Raw genomic sequence first — 14,373 nt, forward strand, 5'->3', positions numbered from 1 at the left:
ACACTTTAACAGTATCATCCCCATCTTTTCCTCATTGATCAATCTCCATTGTCTGCTGATTGGAAGTCCCAGGACAGTAACACCTGGGAAATACAGACCGTAGGCTGCCAGGCAGGCTTCAATGCTCCCCCTCCTGTTTTATTCCTCTTGTTCTCCAGTATCTTCACTGGTGTGTTCCAGAGACTGAGATGGGGTTGACATAGGTAGAGTCTGGGTGTCTACTTCTTTTGTATGGAATCCTTGGTCCCTAGGTCTTTGTCTCTGAAGCCTATTATCACACCAGCAGCAGCATCTAGTTCCCTTTGGTAGTAACAATGCTTAGGGGGGAAAAGTCCCCCTTCTGGTTATTCTCTATCCTGGGAGCTCCAGAATCACCTCCTCGCTCTGCTCTTGGCCATTCAAAGGAAGGTACACCACATAAGATCAAAAGGTGAATTAAAGCCTGAAGAAGCCCCCCTCTTGGTACATATAACCAGCAAGAACCTGCAGAGAGCCTTCCTGTTCTGTAGGGTTCCCTTAGATGCACTCTTGATGAGTTAGAAGAGAGTGGGTCCCGCTAAAATAAATACTGGGGGACAGAATGGAGTTGGAAGGGGAATTTCAATTCAAAAGGATACAATTAGGAAGCTGAGAAAAATCAGGGGCTCCGAGAAGGGCTCTATGCCCACCCCACCCCCACCCTGACGCCCCTGCAGACTATTTCTGCACTTCTAGGAACTAGGCAGAGGCAGGAGGAGAAGGGAGAGAGGAGAGGTGGGCTGTGGGTAAGTGTGTGCTGTGGGGGTAGGGAGCTATAAGCAGAGTGTGTAGAGATGTACTTGTGGGAGCGAGACCTTGCTACTATTCCATTGGTAGGCTGGGGGGGACCTATTTTACAGGAAAATTTCTCCTCCTGAAGGGGAAGGTCATAGTGGTCCTTTGAGCCTGAAATCGAAAGACCCCCTTCCCCCTCCCGGTCACGTGATTCATTAAATAATTAATGCCGAGGTTGCAGAATAGATATGTATTCGTCAGGAAAATCGCAGGCTCGGTCTCCCTGTTTCTGACGTCCAATTCAACTGTCCTTTGAAAAACAAGCCTGTACCCTGAGAAAAAGAGAGAGAGAGGGAGAGAGAGAGAGAGAAAAAGAAAGGGAGGCATCAGTAAAACAGCCCCGCAGCTGGAGCCACACCGCGGGCTGGGGTACTGTAAGTAGAAGGGATTTCTCACTACCTACCGCGCCTTATATGTCCATGTAAATTTATTGTTTGTTATTAATGTTATTGTCGTAAAATGTGACAAATAGCCATCTTCATTTCCTGCCATTTCTCTTCACAGGATGCTCTGTGTTTATACCCATTGAGGCATTGCATAGAGATTTTAGGAATATTTCTCTCTCTCTCTCTCTCTCTCTCTCTCTCTCTCTCTCTCTCTCTCCTCCAACCTTTTTCTTGATTTATAGCAATATGGGTGTCAGCTTCTCAGCCAGCATGCCAACCATTGTGTGTGTGTGCGCGCGTGCACGCGCGTGTCTGCATGTGTTTGTGAGTGAGTTGTGTTGTTTATAGCCATGTCTTCGATAAATCATTTCTCACAGAAAATGATGTAGAAGCTGGGCTGGTTCTGTGGCTGGGAGAGAGTCGCTTTGGAGGCACTTCCTCCCTCTCTGTTCTGCTCCCAGGAGTTGGTTATTTCAGACGATTTACAGTAATACATCAGCAGTTAATATGAAAGCTCTATAGCTGGAGGTCTTAAATTACAGCATCTGTGATTATCAATTAAGATGGGATTTGTATAAATTTGGTAAACCAGAAATGCCTCATTGGCATATAAACCCAGTCAAAGATCATGACCTAATAGAAAAAATGATATTTGCAAGCCCTATAGAGCCGACATTCCAGCGGCAAATAACGTTGTATTCTACAGCAGTCCCCTCCAGGAGTTTGGCATCTCCAACTCCAGCCCTGGGTGAATAAACACAACTCTGAAGGCAGAAGGAAGCTGGGGCAAGAAAGGTGGAGGCACTGGAAGAAATCACAGGAACTTTAAGGCAAAGATTTTTGTTTTTGATGGGGACCTAATAGAAATGCTGTGCAATTGGTAGGGGTTGGGGTATTCCATTAGAGTAGCAAAGCTTCACTTAAAGGTTTGGTGTGTATGGGGTTATTGAGGGTGGAGAAGGAGCTACCTAATTTGGGGGAGACAATGGAGGCTGGCAAAGGGTGAAGGGCAGGGAGAGAAGCTGAAAGCCTTGGCTCCCCACCCTCCAGGCTAACAAAACAAGGAAATGAATTCACACCCCAGGAGCCTTCCTTCGACCTACTGAAACAAAGAAAGTTTCCTGGGCAGTGAGAGTCTCTCTCTCTCTCTCTCTCTCTCTCTCTCTCTCTCTCTCTCTCTCCCTCTCTCTCTCTCTCTCTCGTGTGTTTATGAGGGGGGCTAAACTGGGAGAAGTTCTCTTAAGTTTTTCCAGAGAAGAAATGTTTTAGGAATCAAATGGTCCTGGAAAGTTGAAGAGTGTTCCAGAATATTGGGTGTGTTTCTTTGCCTTAACCCCTAGCCAAAGACTGAGCAATTGGGGTTCAGATCAAGAGTGGAGGATCTGGTAACTTTCCCCCTGATGCTTCATATAGAGGAGAGGTTTCTTCTTTTTTTTCCTCTTCCTTCTTCCTTCCTTTTTTTCTTCTTTTCCCAGACAGGGTCTCTCAGTGTAGCCCTGGTTGTCCTGGAACTCGCCTTGTAGATCAGGCTGGTCTCTAACTCATAGAGATTCACCTGCCTCTGCCTCCCAAGTGCTGAGATTAAAGGTGTGTGCCACCATTGCCCAGCTCAGATGTGACTTTTTGGGGGCATCCTATCCTATGCCTCAAACTTGTGATGGATAAGAGGCAGAGCCTTTGACAAGTCTGGTCCAGCCTGCTGACTGCTCCTTTCTTGCCTGGAGTCAGGCCAACTGAGTTTATAGCTACTATTATCTGTGATATTTAACTCTGCCTGCTAGTGTAAACCTTGGAGAGGGAAAATCAGAGTGGTGCTGTAGAGGTGTTAATTATTCATGGCATCAGCCTCATGGAGAGGCAACATGGGTCCCAGCACATGCAGCGTCCAGGAGTTTACACTCTGCTCTAACTGATAGTTTAGCCCTCGTCTCTCCATGGTAACAGGAGACTTTGAGGGTGAGTGGTGGCCTAAGACTCCTCACATTTGGAGTCTGGGTTGAAAGAGATCTGGAGAGAAGGAGAAGGCAAAGAACTAAGGCTGGAGTGTATGGGGAGCACTGTCTCATTGGATGAAAGGAACTGGGAACAGTCTGGATTCCAGGACAACTCAACAGGGTTAGCAGAGAATGGTTGGGAGAAGTATTCAGGAGTTGGGACCAGGGCCTTTTAGTCCCATTCTCCATCAATAATTAAGTGTTAGGGAACCCTAGAGTGAGAGGTTAGCATTTTTGCTTTTCACCTGGTGTGTGTAAAGGTGAAGAAGGTATATTTACCCTCACTCGGTGTCCCAGAATTTAGGCCAAAAGTTTGGGGTCTCTAAAAGGGGTTAAGATCTGTCTCTTCCTCCTTAAACAGGGGGAAGAATAAGACAGAAAGAGGGTGGAGCTGCTCTGGCTTCCGAATCCAGCCTGTGTTAGAGGATAAAGAACAAAAGTGGAGAACCTAAGGTTCTATTGGGGGAGCTAAGATAGCTAATAAGAGATTGCAGGCAGCTGGTCCTATGAGCCCCCACCCCTGTGTTTCCAGCTTCTTCTACTCATCTCCCACTTTTTTCCTTGCCACCTTTCCCTATGAGATCTGCGCCCCCCCCCCAGCATTTTCTTCTCCCCTATGACTTGCCTTTGTCTCCTCTGGCCCTAGGGAAAGGAGGTGGCACTGATACCCCTCCTCCCTCTTCCCCAACTCTCATACTGACTTCCCAGGAGACAAAGCAAAGAGACCATCCCTTATTCCTACTATCTCTCAGGCCCCTGTTAGATCCCCTTGTATGAGGCCTGGTGCTCACCATCCAGGCATTTAGGCCTTTCTTCAAATCAGCAAGTTTGAGCAGACTGTGTTGTATGTATGTATGTATGTATGTATGTATGTATGTATGTATGTGTTTCATTTAGCCCTGAAGCACCCTGTCTGTCTCTTCTATCCTGAACCCCCAACCTTGGGTCTGCTTTTATGCCACCTAGGGACAGAGTAACATGTATTTGGTGGATAGGACTCCAGTAAAGTTGCTGATGTGTTCTTTTTCCCCAGCATGGGCTCATGTCCTCTTTCTCTGTACAGCTATAGCATCTATTACTGGGCCTTTAAGATGCCTGAATGCTGGGCTGCTAATGCTTTAAGGACCAGATGAGCTGGGTAGAAATGAGAGGGACAGAAGAGAGAGGGAAAACAGCATGCTCCCTTTTGGGTGGGAAGTCAAGGCTGAACTCAAGGACAGGGTGATAAGAAGAGAGGAGACAAAGGCAAGTCATAGGGGAAAGAGATTGTCCTGGAAGGACCAATGTCTATAGCCACACAACACATTTAAATGAAAGAAGTAGAAAGGAAGCTGTGTATTTCACCCCCTTTGCTCTTCAGAGACATAGTATAGATTCTCCCATAGAGGAAAGAACCTCAAGATGAGAAGGAGAGGGGCCTGAGGAGCAAGCCCAGCAGTGATTTCAAGCCCTTCCCAGAAGTCCTTCCCAGGCGGGTGCATTTCAGATTCGCTGAGAGAGACACAGTATGAAAAGACAAAAGAGCTTGTGGGAAAGGGATGCAGAGGTGGCAGACACACACACACACACACACACACACACACACACACACACACACACACACAGGGGCAGAGGAAGAGCCTAAACCCTTTGGGGGCCCAGACTCTTTTAGACACCATGAGCCATTCTCCAACCCTAGTACATGAAGCCTTCTTTACAGGAAGTTGCCAAACCTGAGCCCTGCTTAGAAACTACTGCTATAGGGTAGTAGGCCCTTGAAGGCCCTAAACCAAATGTAAAGCATTGGGGTACAATCTAAGCCAAATATGAAGCATTGGGGTACAATCTAACATGCCAGGGGTGGCCAAGATGTCCCAGACACTCTAATGTCCTCCTCCATCCACCATTGGTACCTTAGCCATTGAGCTCTTTCCCAAAGTCTGGAGGGGAGATTGGAACAAGGCTCTCAAACCTGGGGGAAGAATCTTCCTACCTCAGCTTCTCTTCTTTCCCCTGGATTTGTAATTTTTTTTAACTCTCTTCCGAAGCCAGGAAGGGTTGATTTTACAAGAACTTTCACCTCCAATCTACACTTCTTTCCTTAGCCCTCCAATTTAAGAAATGGATGCATCCCTTTCTGATCTCCCTCCCCCATCTTTCAGGGAAGAAAAAGAAAAGGGGAAAGTTCCTACCAGCCTAAGGAGCTTTAGGAAACCTGAAAGGGAAATGGAAAAGGAAAGGAAGGAAAAGAGAAAGAAAAAGAAGAAAAGAAAAGCCATTTTTCTGGCCCACCAGCCTTTCCCACTACCTCTGTCGCCCAGGCTCTCCCTCCTCCATAGTACCCCACCCCCTCCCGCTCTGCCCAGGACCGTCTCCCCTTCCCTCCCTTCTCTTTCGGGTCGGACATATGGAACCCATTTCGCTAGTGACATTGAAGAGCCGCCGGTGCGCCCGCCTTCCGCCATGGCGCCCCCGAGGCCCCGCGCCTCTCCGTGGCCCTGTCAGTCGCCACTCCTTTTGCCTGGCGACTCGGACAACTCTCAGGTCGGTCCCGCACCGGCCTGGGATTCCCGCAGCCCAGCGCTGGCCTCGGTGGGACCGCGGCCCACCGCATCCGGAGCATCCCTGGGCAGGAGCGGTTCGCCGGGGCCCTAACGGCGGCGGAACAAAGCCGGGGGCGGAGGCGGGGCGCGGGCTGGCCTTTCCCCCCCATCCCAGCACGGCGGGGTGCTCCCGGGGCCGAGCCACCAGGATGTGGATGTGGCCGGCCCAGGCGCATCCCCGGCCGGGACCAAGGGTCCCGGGACTGGCCGCCAGTTCCTTCCCGTCTTCCGCTCTCGGCCGCACCCAGCCGCCCGCACCCTAGTCCGAGACCGCACAGGTAAGTGTGCGGTGTTCAGTCCTGGACCCGGTGGGTGTGTGTGTGGGGGGACGTGGATACCCCCTGTCCCCAGTCCGCATCTGAATGGAGACAAAGATCAGAGCAGCTTAGAGGAAGTGGCATGGGACTGAGAGTGTGGTCCAGGGCCCTAGGGTATAGGGCAAATGTGGAAGAACGTGGAGGTGTACCTGGGGGCAGGCAAGACCCCCCCAGGATTTGGGGAACTCTCGGGTTCAGGATGGATAGAGACTTTGGAGGGTCTTCCAGGAGGAGGTGAGAGCTGTGGGTGGTGAGAGATAAGTGAGGCTGGGCCTGGCTCCCACAGCCCAGCTGCCACCGTGGTCCAGCCCTTTAGCACCTAGGAGTTATTTGAAGCTGAAATTACAAGGGCTTGCACTGAGGCTGGGTGTTAGGCTGAGAAGGTAGGAGAGGACTTGATTTATGGCTTTCGGAGAAGCTGTGTTTACTATCTGCCTGCTCTGGAAACCAAAAACCAAACAGAGCAGAGGCGGGAGAAGCCCTTTTCCTTGGAGTGGGAGGCGATGCCAGGCTGGTGCTTGGGGTTTATTTTCTCAGATGTGAGGAGACCCTAGGCATCACCTCTTTACAGGCAAAGGGCGTGGTGATTCTGTAAAGCCTAAGGAGTGTGCAGACACACTTGTGGAGATGTGGGAGTGGATATATATATATATATATATATATATATATATATATATTCACTCTGATTGGGATTTGCAGTCACATAGAATCAATTTTTGAGTGGAATAGGAAGCCAGGAGTGAGACTTGGTGTCCTGGTACTTTGGGATGGGGTAGCTTTGGATACCATTCACTGTCCCTTTAAGCTGTCCACGAGGTACTGCTTCTCCTGCCTGGCCTTTCTTTCTTCTCAAAGTCACATGCAGCAAAGCCTGCTTGTCCAGGCCTCTGGCCATTGCTCCTCTTTCCTCCCAGTGTGTGTACTGCCTGCCCACACCCATGCTGGCTCATCTTCACTTTGGATCTATAACTTTGTAGTGGGACACTAAGAATTGAGCAAATGTGCTTGGGAAGAGTGTGGGGAGACATGGAGTGTAGGGAAATGAGGGTGACTATCGTCTGGTTCTTGGAAAGGTTAGGTCCTACTATTACTGCTCAAATTCTTCCAGTTTTTGTTGAGGGGGGTGGTCAAATGAACACAAAGGTGACCAAAAATAAGGAAACCACCAGTAGTTGGGGGTGGGGAGAAAAACATTTTGACCCCTAGATAGTTATTTCCGCAGGCCAACTAGTGGCTCTTGTGTTTCTGTCCAGACACCAGCTTTGCCTGCAAATTGTTTTGCATTAAATTTTCTCAGCCACAGAATTATCTTTCCTCGCCTCCAGCTAAACTTGCATTTTTCCACCAGACACTTGGGCCCAAACCAATGAAATCTGAGAGGAAGCGGCTGGGCCCTAAGTGGCCGTAATTTAATTGATTTTATCATAAATCATCAACTTGATGAAGAACCCGAGGTTTCAGTGAAGTAAATTGATATTAATGGGAGTTTCTTGAAATGCAAACCCACTGCTTTGTTGGAGCATCTTGAGCTGAGAAGGTGGATTACATGTTTCTCAAGAGCTGGGAGCTCGACCTGGAGCTCAGTGCAGCTTGTGGTGGGTGTGTAGAGAATGAAGCTTTGAGATCCAGCTGCCTGAAGATGGATCTCTGGGGGAACACAGCAGAGAAAGGAACTTTGTTGGGATGGGAGCAAATTCTGACTCTGAGGACAGCCCCCACCCCATTGACCATCCTGGAAATGCTGGTTGTCAGCCGGGGGGGGGGGCAACAGGGGAAGCTGGTAGGTGTGTGGGCAGAGGTGGGGGTATGGGGTGAGAAGGCCAGGCTGGTACAATGGGCTCATTGATGCCTGGTTAAAAATTGCCAGGTCGAAGCCTTCTTCTTCTAATTATACAAATTAATTATTTACTGCTCAGATTGCTGCATCCAAAAATAGCACTTTTGATTTGGTAATGAGGGTAGAAAACAACCCATCCTCCACCCAGAAGAGGAGCAATGAGATGCAGTATTTCTGTGGGGCTAGAGAGGATCAAGACTGGGTTGTGTGCTCAGTGGTAGGAGAATAAACATGTAAATCCCAAGAGGAAATATTTTGCATCTGATAATAATGGCGCTGGTGCATTTATTGTCTGAACTCAGTTTATTATTGCTTGTTGTTACTCATATTTACAGGACACGGAGAATCACTAATGTTCAGCTGACAGGGGACCTTGTAGCTCATTTAGTCTAATCCTCCCCCTCCAAACAAATACCTTGGATCTAAAGAAAGGCACATGGAAGCCCAAGGCGTGCTCTGTTTCAAGTCACAGGGCCAAGCTGCAATGACTAAAGCCTGAGTCTCCTTGTGGTCAAGACTGTGTGGCAAACATAACTCAAGATCAATTTATTTACCACTCTGGGCCTCACTTTCCTTATCTGCTACAATGGCAGAGTTGGACTCCTCTCTCATTCTGCTCTTGGGTACCTCTCTGAATCTCCATCCTTTGTGAGATACTGCTTGGGAGCAACTTCCTGTATGTCCTGGAGTTCTCTGGGCATCTGGCTGTAAAAATTACTGTAGGATTTGTTTGCAAAATTCAGAGTTTGTCTCCACTTGTCCTTCGAAGTCCTCTGGACTCTTCAAGGAGTCCCTGTCCTCAACAAAAGAGAAAGCCAGGTCAAGAGCAATGACTATAGAAGGCTAGCAAGTTGGGTTGAGCTAGGATTGGTGTAGGGTTTAAGGAAGATGGGCCTTAGCTTCACCAAACAAGACTCCTTTCCTGTTAGATGATAAGCAAAGGTTGCAGTTGTCCAGGATTCAGCCTTTTGGAGTCTTGGGGTTCCTTCTCTTATCCTAGCCCAAGATGTGAATCAAGGGCTTATAGTTTAGAATCTATGAAAACAGGTGCAGCTTCCCCATAGATTCACCCTTGACCTATGGATGTTTAGACCTTCTGTATCTTGGAGAGGGCACACATAGTTGGCCATAGCACCATGCTGACTGTCCTTCCAGGGTGACTAGGACAGAGACCAGCAAGAGGAAGCTCCCTACTTTGTTTTTACTGTGTTTTCTTTCTCTTCTTCCAACTTCAGAGACATAAAACTTGAAAGCAGAGGCTTCTTAGACGCACAGCTGTGTGGGATCGAGGCTACAAGGAGGGTGGAAGGATTGAGGAGAGTTCTGGGTATCTAGGGAAGTGTGGCTTGGGATATGGACTCCAAGGCAGGATTTGGAGACAGCTAGGCAACAACTTCATGTTTAGAAATCTCAGGCTCTGGTCAGGTAATCTACTTCTGCAAACCTATTTTAAGAGAGAAAGTTAAAAAAAAAAAAAAGACCCCCAGACCCAGACTCTGGCCCTGTCCCATTCTGACTTTGGCGTTTTTTTACGTTTGGAGGCCTTCCACTGATTGGCCATTAATCCAATGAGTTATTGTCTGCTAAACAGAGGTCATTGGGAGAGAGACATCCAATCTGTCAGGAAAGACCCTGCTTGCCAGCCACACGGCCACATGGCCACACGAAGTGGACTGAGCCCTTCAGCCAGTTTTGCCACCATCCCCCACCCCGCCCCAGCACCCTCCCCCAGCAGTCCAAGTCTCTCCCCTTCTCCCCTCTGCCTCTCCACCCTGCCTACCTTTGTCTCCACACTGGATAGGGGTGAGGTTTGCCAGGGCTGAGCTTCTAGATGTCCCCGATTCAGAAACAGATTTTTCATTACCAAAGATCCTGCCTACTGCTGACGTCACTCCAGGATTGTGGTCCCATCATTACTAGGTTCAGGGGGCTTCCACAGGCACCCAGTAGACTTCATAGATCCTTGTACTTGCTCTGCACTTTTCTGCCTTACCCCTCTTGCCCTGAGGCAGGGGTGAGGTGGTACAGCCTGGATTTTCTTTTCTTTTTCTTTTCTTCTCTCATTGGGCCCAGCCTTCTCTCCTCCCTCCTGGAGTTATCTTCAGCACTCAGATCCTCTTCCTATGTATCTTTGTTCCTTCCCACTCAAGCATTTTTAGAGAGCCAGGGACTAGGGAGACAAACATCTAGTCTACAAACTCATCTTCATCAACAAAACCCTCCTTTTACAAACCTTTAAGCTTTAAAATCTTCACTAATATTTAAGAGGAGATGGAGATGAGCATGAACTGTACAGAACTCGGTGGCTGCCACAAAGTTGGCATGGCCACGCTAGAAAAGCGCATGGGACAGGGAGCCCAGGCAATAGTGAACAAGAAACACATTCCTAAATGCCGGGAGCAGCTCCAGCAGCTCCAGAGAAGTTTCCTGCAGTAGAAGCTGAGACAAGGATCCTTGGTCACCAGAACACTGAGAACAGAAACTGGTTTTAAAGGAACCAGCCCTGTTTGCCCTTACTGAGATAATTTTCGTTTGCTCTTAGGTGGATTTTTTGGCGGTGGGGGTGGGGTGGAGGTGGGGGTGGGGGTGGAGGTGGGGTGGGGGATGGGTAGGGATAATTGCACTGAGGTTCACAAGGGTGGACAGCCAGTAACTGACCTCTCAGAAGTTGCGTACAGTGCTCCCGCTCTTCCATTACTCAGTACCTAGTAGAAGTCGGGGAAGAGAGTAGCAGAACTCTCATTCTGTCTCTATGGGAGACAGAAAAGATGTCTGTGAAGGAGGATGCTTTCTCCCAGGCTTTTTTTTTTTTTTTACACTTATTATTATTGCCTTTATTAGTTCACTTTGTCTCTTAATTTTTTCACTTTTCCTCTTTTCTCTTTCTCTTGTCCCCTCCCACAAAGTTACCAAGTTCTCTGACTCCAAGAAAATTGTTTGTCTATACCCCTAAATCAGGCCGTTTATCCTACCTGTCTTCTGTCTGACCTCAAAGACCACTAGCCTCCGGCCCATCTGGGGTCCTCTCCACTAAGCTCCTTACCCTGCCTTTGTCTCTTAAATTCGAAAAGACTCCTAACCCATCACCTCCTCTCTGACTAAAACAAGCCCTTTCACAGCTGCCAGTTTGGTTCTCTGTACCCTGCCACCTCCCAGCCTTATGGGGCAGCTCCCTGTGGTCCAGAAAAAAAAAAAAAAAAAGGCAAGTAAGAAACCAAAGGAGCATCTAACTGTCTCCCAAGTATTTCAAGTGGGTGCTGTTTTTAAGAATTGACCAGGAAATCTTAGATTCAACTCCTATCCTACTTGTGGGTGCATAGCTTCTGGAATTTTCTTCCTGCTGCTTTCCTGGCTCCCCAGTCCTCCTTTTTACTCCCAGTCCTGGATGCCCTTCTTCACCCACAAGGGATGGAGAAGGCTTGGGAAGAGAGAGTCCTTTGCTCACTCTGGAACACCTTCCACCTCCCAGAGCAATCCTGGCCTCTGCAGCAGCTCCCCCCATCCCCGCAGTGGCTAGGTGACTGTAGGCTATTCTTTTAGGCAAAGTTGTGCAGTCTCGAAGATAACCAGGTACTTTTCTCAGTTTCATAATAACTGTCCCTAGCAAGTGGTGGGAACTTTTAGATGAGCTGCAGAGTCTGCAGTACATTTTAAAACCTTTTTATTTTAGGGAACTAGAGAAAAGAGTCAGTGTTCTAAGTTCCCTGAAGCCTCTGGAAGCTCCCTTGGCCCGAGTTGCTGACTCACCAGGCCTAAAATTCTTTGGCATCTCACCCTGTAGCTCTCTTTCCAAAGTTGTTGGGTATGGGAACAGTTCCTCAGGAGGGTCCTGGCTTGAGCCCCAACACTTGAACATTTTTTTTTCTCGAGACTATTAATAAACACAGAAAATTGGCTCTCACCTTCTCTACTTAACTCCTCAACTCCCACCTAAATTCAGCCACCAAATCTCCAAGCAACCACCAACTCTGGGCAGATAGTAGGATCCCAGGTACCATACCTAGGGTTCTGCACATGACTCCTGTTGCTGGAGGCCACAGGTTCCTTCTGTGTAACAGGCCCCAAAAAGTCAGTCACTCCAGCCGATGATTTGAAGTGATTCGATGGCTTTAGAAACTGTGTGTTTGGGGGGAGGCTGTAATCCAGGAGATACCCCCTTTTCACCCCTAAAGAAGAGAGCTACCGCTAGAGCCAGACCAAGCCATCCTCTCTGGGAGGGGAGACAATAGCTGGAGATCTCTCACCTTTGTTTCCCCAGTCCCATCGCCTGTCCTGGTGTATCCAGATGGGAGAAGGCAAAGACAGAGTGTCCCAACCAGGATATCTGCACAGAGTCCTGGCTGGATATGTCTACCCGAAGTTAAGAGAACCAATCTCCAAGCTGTCTGTCCACGTAGAGAAGAGACACTGGCAGCCTTCTGTGTCATCCCCCAAGTCCTGAGAGTCAGCAGTTAGGCAGTATGCAAGCACTCCGGCTTGAAGAAATGGCCTGTGCTTTTTTTTTTTTTTTTTTTTTTTTTTTTTTTTTGTCTTTTGCCTCTACCGCCAATGGCTCTTTCCCCACCCCCTTCTCCAAATTTGCAGACACCTACATTCTTGGCTCCTGTCTTCCTCCTACAGGCCTCCTCCTTGCCTTTGCCTGCCCTGCTCAAACACACCCTAAGAAAACTTTTAGCCTTTGTAGCCTTCTTTATTTGTGCCAAGAGTCATAAATCTTGCCATGCAGAGCGTAGTAGTCATAGTGGAGAAACAAGCAGGTTTGCTCCAATACTCATCATCTTCCATCCTGTCTGCTAGTGCATTTAAAACGAAGCCATCCTGGAGTTCTTCTCATCTTCTCAGGAGTACAAATGTCCTTCTCACCCCCCCCCCAGTCCCTTCTGACTGTCCCAAAGTGCAAATCATAACAGAAATTACTCAGTGAAGTTCTCAGAGCCCTTCTCCTGGCCGGCTGTCTGGAGCTCAAGCTAAACCACAGGGTCTTTCCTTTTGTCACCCTCCCTTCAACCCTACTCCCTCTGCAAGATGTTCTGGGTTTTTTAATCATCACTCACCGCTAGTTGTCTGTTCTCAAAAAAAAGGGGGTGTGTGAAAAAGTCTGGCCTTGCCCCCTCCCCCATCAGAGACTGGGACTGGAGATTTGGGGGTGGGGAGGAGGAATATAGAGGAGAGAAGGCTCAGGGACTGGGAGGTTCAGTAAGAGGGCCTGAGACTCAGCCAGCAGACTACTTAAAAAAAAAAAAAAAAAAAAATCTCTGTGCCTATCGTGAAGGAGCACAGGAGGGGCACCCAGCGCCCCTGGCCCAGCCAGGCTAGCCTCTGACTGGGTCTCCGAAGACCGCTTCTCAGATTAGCATAATGGTCCAGTAGTGAGGCCTTAAAGCGGGGTGGGGGGTGGGGATGGGGGGCAATCTGCGAACTCCACCAGCTCTCTTTGCATTTTCTTCTCTTCTCCCATCTCAATGTAAAAATTTTACCTGCTTGTAAAACAAAACGAGACAAGACCACCCTCTACTTTCTTTGCTTTGCACTCTTATTTGGGGGAGGGGTACTCGCGCTCCCCCCCCCCCCGCGCTCATCACTACAACACCTTCCCTCCTTATCAGGCATCTATGCTTGCTAAAGGGGGAGAGGTGGGGGGGTGAGCTTGTGTGTGTGTGTGTGTGTGTGTGTGTGTGTGTGTGTGTCTGTGTCTGTGTGGTTTTTTTCCCTGTGCAAAAGCAGAGGCCATTGTTACGGAGAGTAGGGCGTACCAGTCTTATAGGGCAACCACACTGTGGCGGCTTGGCCGAGCTGGAGCCCGGAGCTGGATTCTCGGCGAGCCGAGCCTCCCAGCACCTTTCAGTCTGCTATTTTTTCCCTGCTCCCCTACCCCTCCCTCTTCGCACCCCCGCTCCAAAGCCGAGTGAATTGAAGCGGACGCCTCGGCTCTTCTGGCCGGTCTGCCCCTCGGGCTCCCCAGCCGGGGTGGCTTTGGGGAGGGGGGGGCGACGCAGCTTTAAACAGTGGTCTTTTTTTCCTTTGCCTTCAAGGAGGGGAGATTTCTCGCCTGCCGCTCGCGCTGAGGCTCGATGTGAATATATATTATGTCTGCCTGTTCTCCCCTCGTCGGTGGCTAAGGTAAGCTGGACTGAAATAGGCTATCAGTTTGTGAATGGCGGAGAGTATGTCTCAATGATTTATGGCCCATATGACTCCAATCTCGGTTCAAGAAGAGTTCACAAGCTTTAAGCTTCCTTCCACGCAGCGACTGACTCTCTCTCTCTCTCTCTCTCTCTCTCTCTCTCTCTCTCTCTCTCTCTCTCTCTCTCTCTCTCTCCCTCCCTCCCCTCCCTCCCTTTCTCTCTCTCTCCCTCTCTCTCCCTCTCTGCTTCTTCTCTCCTTTTCCGCTCTCTTTTTTTTTCCTGCAGCCAGCTCTAGGGCTGAATCCCCTCTCCCCCCCGT

General features: G+C 49.0%; 1 protein-coding gene across 2 annotated transcripts in view; it reads left to right on the plus strand.

Annotated features, from left to right (window-relative positions):
* The window catches only part of Hoxb3 (homeobox B3), a 54,533-nt gene that overhangs the window by 34,254 nt on the left and 5,906 nt on the right, over nucleotides 1-14,373 (plus strand). For both annotated transcript variants that reach the window (XM_035447957.1, XM_035447958.1), the window contains exon 3: nucleotides 13,962-14,049. The gene's annotated coding sequence lies outside the window, so the exon portion shown is untranslated. The remainder of the gene's footprint in view (nucleotides 1-13,961; nucleotides 14,050-14,373) is intronic.

This window comes from Cricetulus griseus, chromosome 7 (genome assembly GCF_003668045.3).
Source record: "Cricetulus griseus strain 17A/GY chromosome 7, alternate assembly CriGri-PICRH-1.0, whole genome shotgun sequence".
Classification (NCBI taxonomy): domain Eukaryota; kingdom Metazoa; phylum Chordata; class Mammalia; order Rodentia; family Cricetidae; genus Cricetulus; species Cricetulus griseus.